The sequence below is a fragment of the Phyllostomus discolor genome, chromosome 1 (assembly GCF_004126475.2).
Source record: "Phyllostomus discolor isolate MPI-MPIP mPhyDis1 chromosome 1, mPhyDis1.pri.v3, whole genome shotgun sequence".
Taxonomy (NCBI): Eukaryota; Metazoa; Chordata; class Mammalia; order Chiroptera; family Phyllostomidae; genus Phyllostomus; species Phyllostomus discolor.
This window is the reverse complement of record NC_040903.2, coordinates 114,024,979-114,032,099: the sequence shown is the minus strand read 5'-3', so window position 1 is coordinate 114,032,099 and position 7,121 is coordinate 114,024,979. Positions and strand designations below refer to the sequence as shown.

Here is a 7,121-nt window from a genome sequence, read left to right as displayed (position 1 = left end):
GACTCTGTGTGCTTCGATAGCAGAGGGTTCCAGACCGCCAGCTGTACCTGAGCCTTGTCTTGGCAGGGTTTGGGGGAAATCCAAGCCACTCCATTTCTTCGTCATGTGGGCCAGATGCTTCACCCCTTCCTCCTTTAGAGCTACCACTGGTTGAGGGCTTACTATAAAGAAAGCAGTGAACTCACTGGATCCACACAAGCTCTGGGACATGTTCTAATCATGAGAAGTCTGAACTGAGAGGTCAAGGGGCTTGCCTAAGTTCACACAGCTCAGTAGGTCAAATCTCAATTTACGTGTTTCAAACACCTGCCACATATGGTTGTATGAATTAATCGACATAATGTTTATCAAGTGACTGGCACATGGCCATGCTCCAGGTAGGAGCTTCCTGCCTGGCCCACCAGCTGTTCCTCTGTTGGGAGGAAGTAGAGAGGGGAGAGAGGCTGTAAAAGCAGTCCAGGGGCCTTCCTGGGGGAGACAATGTCTATTACTGGGCCTGAAAGGGTTGGGGAGAGCATCGCTGTGTGTCTTGGGAAAGGTGCCACACCTCCCTGTTTCTCTGTCTGTAGGGTGCCTGCTGGAGCCACATTTCCCTGGTCTGAGGTGGGAAGGAGCTCTTCCAGGGAAGGAAAGTTTTGTAAATAGCAGGTGTGGCCACATTAAGAAGCTGAGGTTTGGGGAGCTGACCTTTCACCTTGCCTTCCCAGGAAGCCAGAAACTGTAATCTGTGTCTGGGGTGGGGTGGAAGAGGAACATGTGCCCGTGGAGCCTGTGCGTACCTGGCGTGCTGTGTGTGCAAGTATGAAACCTCCTTCCCGGGCTCCTCTAAGCTACTTTTCTTTGTTAACTCTGCCCAGGAAGCCCACATAAGGACAGACTGTTCCTTCCAACCTCAATACCGTTTCTCCTCTCTTACACCACAGCCTAATAAACATGTGGGGGCTCCCAGGACAGCCACATTGTACTGATTACTTCCTGTCATCAAACAAGGGCTTGCTAGCCACCTCTCTCCATAGGTTCTGCACACAACCCTTGGGGTGCAGAAGAAAAGGGCAAGGTCAGGATATTCAGAAAGTGACAGTCAGCTGACACTCTACAGGGCTTTTTACAGTTTATAAGCAATTTCCACGCTAATTTTGTTTGACACTCACCTTAGCCTATAAAGTAGATCTCACGGTTTTCATTTTGCAGATTAGGAAGCTGTGGCTCAGAGTTACAAAATGCCTGCCAAGTCCCCCAACCCGTGTCCTTTGTTTTATATTCCAATGTGTTTAAGTGATGCTGAAAAGGAATGGACAAGACACTGATTAAGTGAGCTGCTGCCTTTGTGAAAGTCCTGAATTCAGACAGGACTCAGTGAAGTGAGTCTTACCAGATTCATTCTGGCCTAGGTGGGTCTCACTCAGGCTCAGAGAGATTGGAGAGAACACCAGGCCACCTGAGCACAAAACCTGAGAGTCCTAGACCTAAGAGTTGAGAACACTGCCCTCCTCCCACTCCCCAAATAGCAGGCAAAGGTGGGGCAAGCAGTGGTGTGCTAGAAGAGGGGGAAGGGAGGACGGAGTTGGTAAGGGGCAAGAGTAGGGAAGAACAGCTGTGACCTGAGACTTGGCTGTGACTACCAGCTGTCAGCACATAGATGTACTTTCCTGATGCTGAGGTGTGACCCTGGGAAAGCCCCAGCTGTCTCTGAGTCTCTGCTCCCCAGATCTCTCCAGACTAGTCCTAAGGCCCCTCCAGCTCTCAACTAAGTGATACCCTCTCCTCTCTTCCCAGCTGCCCTCCACTGCCTCTTCCTATTCTACCTGTAGTGTCTAGCCCATCCTCTTCATCTCTAACTTCTCCAACACCTTCCTGACTCTTGGAACCTGGGGCCTCAGGCCTGCACAGTCTTCTGACTCAGGCAGTCCTGACCTCTCGGACCTGAGCAGATGACCTGGGAGGTTTTGCCCCATGAACTTGCTCTCTGACCTTTGGAATGTATGCCCCTCCTCCACTGTACACAACTGTTGCCAGTTCTAGGCAGCCCAGGAACTGACCATGTTTCTTCAGAGAAGGCAGCAGCACTGAGGGGCTTCTCATCCCAAATCAGGTGGCCCAGAGAGTTGTGGTTGGGGATGGCCCTTTCACCCCTCCAGCCTCTCTTGGCAATATACTATTCCTGGCTGGGAATACTCACCCCACCCCATCCCTCAGGCTACACAGGCTCAGGCCTGTCTTATGGAGCGAGATTTGCCAAAAAAGTTCAGTTCACTTAGCACCCCCTACCTTGTACCCTCATTCCTGGCTCACTAACAGGAATAGGAAAATCACCCCTTCCTCAAACAGGTGTGGTGTTCTAACAAGAGCTGAGATACATCTGTCTGGAATTTGCCCTCACTGGCTGCACTAAGACTAAGGAGCCCTTCTCCAGCTCCCTAAAGCCATTAGTACTGGCCAACGAAGCCAAAGGACTACTGTGTGCCAGATATTTTAATACAACCTCTTCTCAGGCTTACAACAAACCCACTATGACATAATTTCAGTTTTACTAAAATTATGGAAACTGAAGCTCAACAAGGTCAAGGGGCATGCACAGGGCCACGTAGCTAGAAAGTGACAAGGAACAAATAATCGAAGTGGCTGAATGAAGGCTTGTGTTGGGCGCGACAGGCACTGGTTCGTGGAGTGTGGTGGGTACTCACAGTGCACCGCGCCCAGTCAGGTCCTCGGAGGGTTGGCCCACACAGGCCCTCCGCATCCTGGGCCCAGGGGAGCGCAGGCTCCTAGAAGCGCTGCCGGGCTCTGCCCCAACCGCGCTCGCCGCCCCGCCCCCGCTCCGCCCCCAGCCCTCCCCGGCCCGAACCGCAGACAGCGCCCGGCGGCGGCGCGAACAGCAGCGAGGAGGTTGGCTCTAGGCTTGGAGCTCACCGCGAGTTCCCGCACAGGGCCCAGCGGGATAAGAACCCACGGATTCGGCAGCGCTGGAGGATGCAGACGAAGCTCCGGGCGGTAGCAGCGGGCCGCCTGACGCCCTGCAGGTAGGAGCCTCGGCCGCTCGGCCGGCCTGGAAACTTGGGCCGAGTTTTGCGGGAGGCGCGTGGGGAAGGGGTGGGCGGCGCTGCCCTAGGGCGCCCCTATCGGCGAGTCCGAGGAATGGAGAGCGCCGGGCCTGAGCCAAGGGTGTTGTGGCTCCTGGCTGCTGCCAACCCCTAGTGGAAGGGCTGCAGGTCCCGGGCCGCGTCATTGCCCCGACTCTCCCTGGACTTCGAGGCTCCCAGGACCGGCAGTGCTCTGGAGCTCCGGCGGGGCCCCGGCGCGGAGCTGGAGAGGAGGAGAGGGGAGCCGAGCCCTCGGGCCTCCCGCGGGCCCTGGACTGTCCGGGCGGAGCTGTGTGAGGGGCGGCGGGGGTACTGGGCTCTGGGGACAGAGGGCGCTGAGGCGCAGTGGGACTATGGACGCGCCCTGCTGTGACGGGACGGCCCTGCGGTTTCCTCGCTAAGGCTTGACTCACCCTCTGGCCGCAGCCCAGGCTGGCGGGATCGTCCCGAGGCGGTGGCTGCCCGGATTTTGTGGCCAGGCCGCCTCCTGCTCCGGATCTCCCGCCAGTCTTTGGGTGTCTGTCGATGGGGCTCGTGCGCGGGCCTGCGTGCATGCACACGTGTGCCGGGGCCCGAGCGAGGGGAGAACGCAGTTCTGGAGGGGAGTGTGTGCAGATGTGGGCCCTGCACGTACTTGCAGGCACCGGTTTGCCTGCGTGGCGGCCGCCCGTATGTCAGCCTGCTGGGGTGCACGTGCGCCCCCAGTGCCGCAGGGCAGGGCATGGGGGACACCCGGAAGCCCCAGAGCTAGGCGGCTGAGGTCCCCACGTAACAGAGTTATGGGCAAGGCAGATAGAGGAAAGCGGGTGAGGGCCAATCCCGCGACCCTTGTCCCTCCACCGTAGCCTAGGCTTCCCAGGTTCGGTTCTAGGGATAGCAGTGTCCCAGAATCTGGGGGAAGTGTGAGAATAAGGGGAGGGGGCCCTATTTCAGTCTTTTGAGAGGCCAGATGCTGACCACAGCCGGGCAGGATCATTCTTCTTCCTGGTCTTTCCCGACTTCCATCCAGCCATCCAGAGACCCGCCCTCTACCCCCTGCCCGCCCTCCAGAGGTGGAAGAGGGAATTGGGCCATGGATCTGTTTGTGTCCCAGCTTAGGTCCCGGATAGCACAGCTCTGGTTGGCTCTTCCCTGGTTGGCTCTTCTGGACCCTGCCCTGGGCCTTGCCTGAGGTTCATCCTCCAAGCCCAGTTACAACCTCAGCCAGCAAACATTGTGGTGGCCCAAAGAGTGATGAGACCCTGCTCCCTGGAGTCCCATCTTTTTCAAAGCAATTGTTTGCCAACTCAGTATGTATGTGTCAGGAAAGGAGGCTCCTGTCTTGAGTGAAGAGGGTCCTCCATCTCCTACTGATAGGAAGGTCACTTCCATACACTTCATAGTCCTCTGATGGCTCTCTGGAGACTTCTCTCTCCTAAAGGCTCCTGAGAGTCCCAGGGGTGGCCTCATCTCCCTAGGCTGGGTCCCTGGGGGGTGTCTCAGGAAGTCTCTAAGGCAAGGGCACACAGTGGGCAGAGCCCAGGAGAGAAGAACTCCTGGGACTGGGAAGTGGGTATGAAGGAGGCCTTAGGGAACTTTTGGGGGAGATGAGACTGAGCCAGCACTTATTTATTTACTCCAGAGCTCCAGAGGGCAGGGTGGGGCTCAGCACCCCACAACCATACAACCCCTTTTAAGAGGAGAGAGAGAGAAACAACAATTTGTTGTTCCACTTATATATGCATTTATTGGTTGATTCTTGTATGTGCCCTGATCGGGAATCAAACCCGCAACCTTGGCATATCAGGATGATACTCTTAACCAAATGGCTACCTGGCCAGGGCCATAGAACCCTTTCTTGTGAAGCTGCATTCTCCTGGGATAGGGCACTGCTGTCGATACTGTGGTCCTGATTCCCCTCTTGTCTTCTCTGGAACATTCCCTTCTCTAGGCTGGTCTGAGATATAGTTTCTGGCTAGGAGATGAGCCAACTTTCTGAGAATTCCACCTGGCTTCCTTGGGATAGGAGTGGGCACTGGCCCCCATACTACTTTGGCTTTTTCTGTCCCCAAAATATGCTGGTCTAACACTAAACCTGTGACTTTCATTGGCTACCAGCCAGAAGGGAGGAGAGGGCTGGGAGAGGGGGCTGTTTTTGGCTTCTCGGTAATAGAAACCTGTGACACCTGGCTCATGGCCTAATCAGAGCAAGATTGGGCTGATTTATTTTTTCTAAGCCACCTGTGGGTTTCAGGGAACAGGGTGCTGGGGGAAGTAGAGGGAGGTCAATGTGGCCTTAGAAGACTTACCTTATGACCCCTCATAGGTCATTGAGTGCCTGCTGCCTTGAGGAAACCCACACTTGACCTCTGTGGGTCTGGGTTCCAGTCTTTGCTCAGCTTTGCTTGTGGGCCTTAGTCTTTCTCTGGCACTCACTTTTAACATCAGTACAGTGGGGGCAGTTGCAAACTAGCACTCTCCAGGCCCTGGAGGCTCCCTGCCTGGACATTCACATCCTCCCACCTGCCTTTCTTGGTGCTCCCACCATGTGCCTGGAAACAGCCAACTGCCCCTTAAGGACTGGGAGGGCACGGGCTCTCCTCCCCTAAGTTTTGGGACCTTTCTGCTGGTGCCACAGCGCCATCTGCAGGACAGCCTTGGCTCTCCTGTTGGGGGTGAGGCTAAGATGGGAGGGAGTGTGGCTTGTACAAAGCGATGAACCTGGCTACCTCTCCTGGGGGGTCACTTCTCCTGGGGGACCACCCTTCAGAAATAAACCCAGTATTATCTGTTTTGCTCTGGGCCTAGGGACCTGGGTTCCAGGCCTGACTGCCATTTTTAAATAAGTCTGGCAGGTCAGATCTTGTGTGGCACATAAGTGACTCCAGCTTAAAGGTAATCTGCCGTCTTTCACATCTGAGTGAACCCGGACCCCTGACCCCCTTCCCTCCCTCCAGGTGAGCTCTGGAATATCCTCACAGAGTTCTTGGCTGGTCACAGGGTCTTCATTAGTTCTGTCTCCAGGGCCAGTCCCCCTCAGTGTTATCTATTCTGAACTTGCACTGGCACCAGAGACCCCTGGCACCTGATCCTTTTGATCACCCACACATTCTCACTGCTTAGGAGATGTAAGCACATGGTTTGGGGGGAAGGTGTGGGGACCCATTTTGTCTTGCTGCTGTCCAGGACTGTGTTTCTGAACAGAAGTTCCCTATTAAATTCATTAACTGACAAGCTAGACTTGTCTGCCTCGTTCTTTGGTCTCGGCTCCTTGGGTGAATCGGGGCTGCTTTGCATATGTAGCCCTCTTCCAAAACAGATCTCAAAAGTGTCACAGGCCCTGACTAGTGTGGCTCAGTTGGTTGGGCGTTGTCCTACAAACCAAAAGGTCACCAGTTTGACTCCCAGTCAGGGCACATGCATAGGTTGTGGGCTCTGTTCCCCAGTCGAGGTGCTTGCAGAAGGCAAGCAGTCAATGTTTCGCTCTCTTTCTCCCTCCCTTCTTCTATAAAAATAAAATAAAATAAAAAATAAAATCTTAAAAAAAATGTCACAGGAGACCTGAATTTGTGGACAATGCCCCATTCCACATCTTGGCTGCAGTGGGCATCTTGTGTTCACTCTGGGACCTTGGACTAAGAGCTTGTCATGCGAGGTCAGAGCCTGCCTCTCGTGCCATATCTTTTCGTCAGCTACTTGGGGTTCTATGTATATGGGGAGTGGGGAGTAGCCGACAAAGTGGTCCTCAGACTGAAGTGTCCTCAAAGTCTGAAAGCCCAAGGAGGCTGTCTTGCGAGTCACGGAAAGGAAAGTGGAACAGAGGGGCTCCTGGAGTGGAGGCAGGGGAGTATGTGTAGGGCCGCTGCACTACAGTTCACTAAAAAGGGCTCTGCAGTTTAAAATATGAAGTTGGGAACCTCTGCATTGTATCATGCATTCATTCATTTATTCATAGAATCTTTATTGAGTATCTTCTAAGTGCCGAGTTCTTAGGTGTAGCGGTGAGCCAGCGAGAGCGGCCGCCCCTTGTTGCTTACCTGTAGCCTGTTCTGATGGCCCATG

General features: G+C 54.6%; 1 protein-coding gene and 1 long non-coding RNA gene across 4 annotated transcripts in view; one reads left to right on the top strand and one right to left on the bottom strand.

Annotated features, from left to right (window-relative positions):
- Positions 1-302: 302 nt before the first annotated feature.
- Positions 303-3,703, bottom strand: LOC118501036. The gene is made up of 2 exons (XR_004903605.1): positions 3,494-3,703; positions 303-1,281 (listed from the first exon to the last, which is right to left on the bottom strand). It is a non-coding gene; the product is annotated as an uncharacterized LOC118501036 (long non-coding RNA).
- Positions 2,825-7,121, top strand: part of C1H15orf39 (chromosome 1 C15orf39 homolog) — a 26,958-nt gene continuing 22,661 nt past the window's right edge. For all 3 annotated transcript variants that reach the window (XR_004903601.1, XM_028505998.2, XM_036027721.1), the window contains exon 1: positions 2,825-3,020. The gene's annotated coding sequence lies outside the window, so the exon portion shown is untranslated. The remainder of the gene's footprint in view (positions 3,021-7,121) is intronic.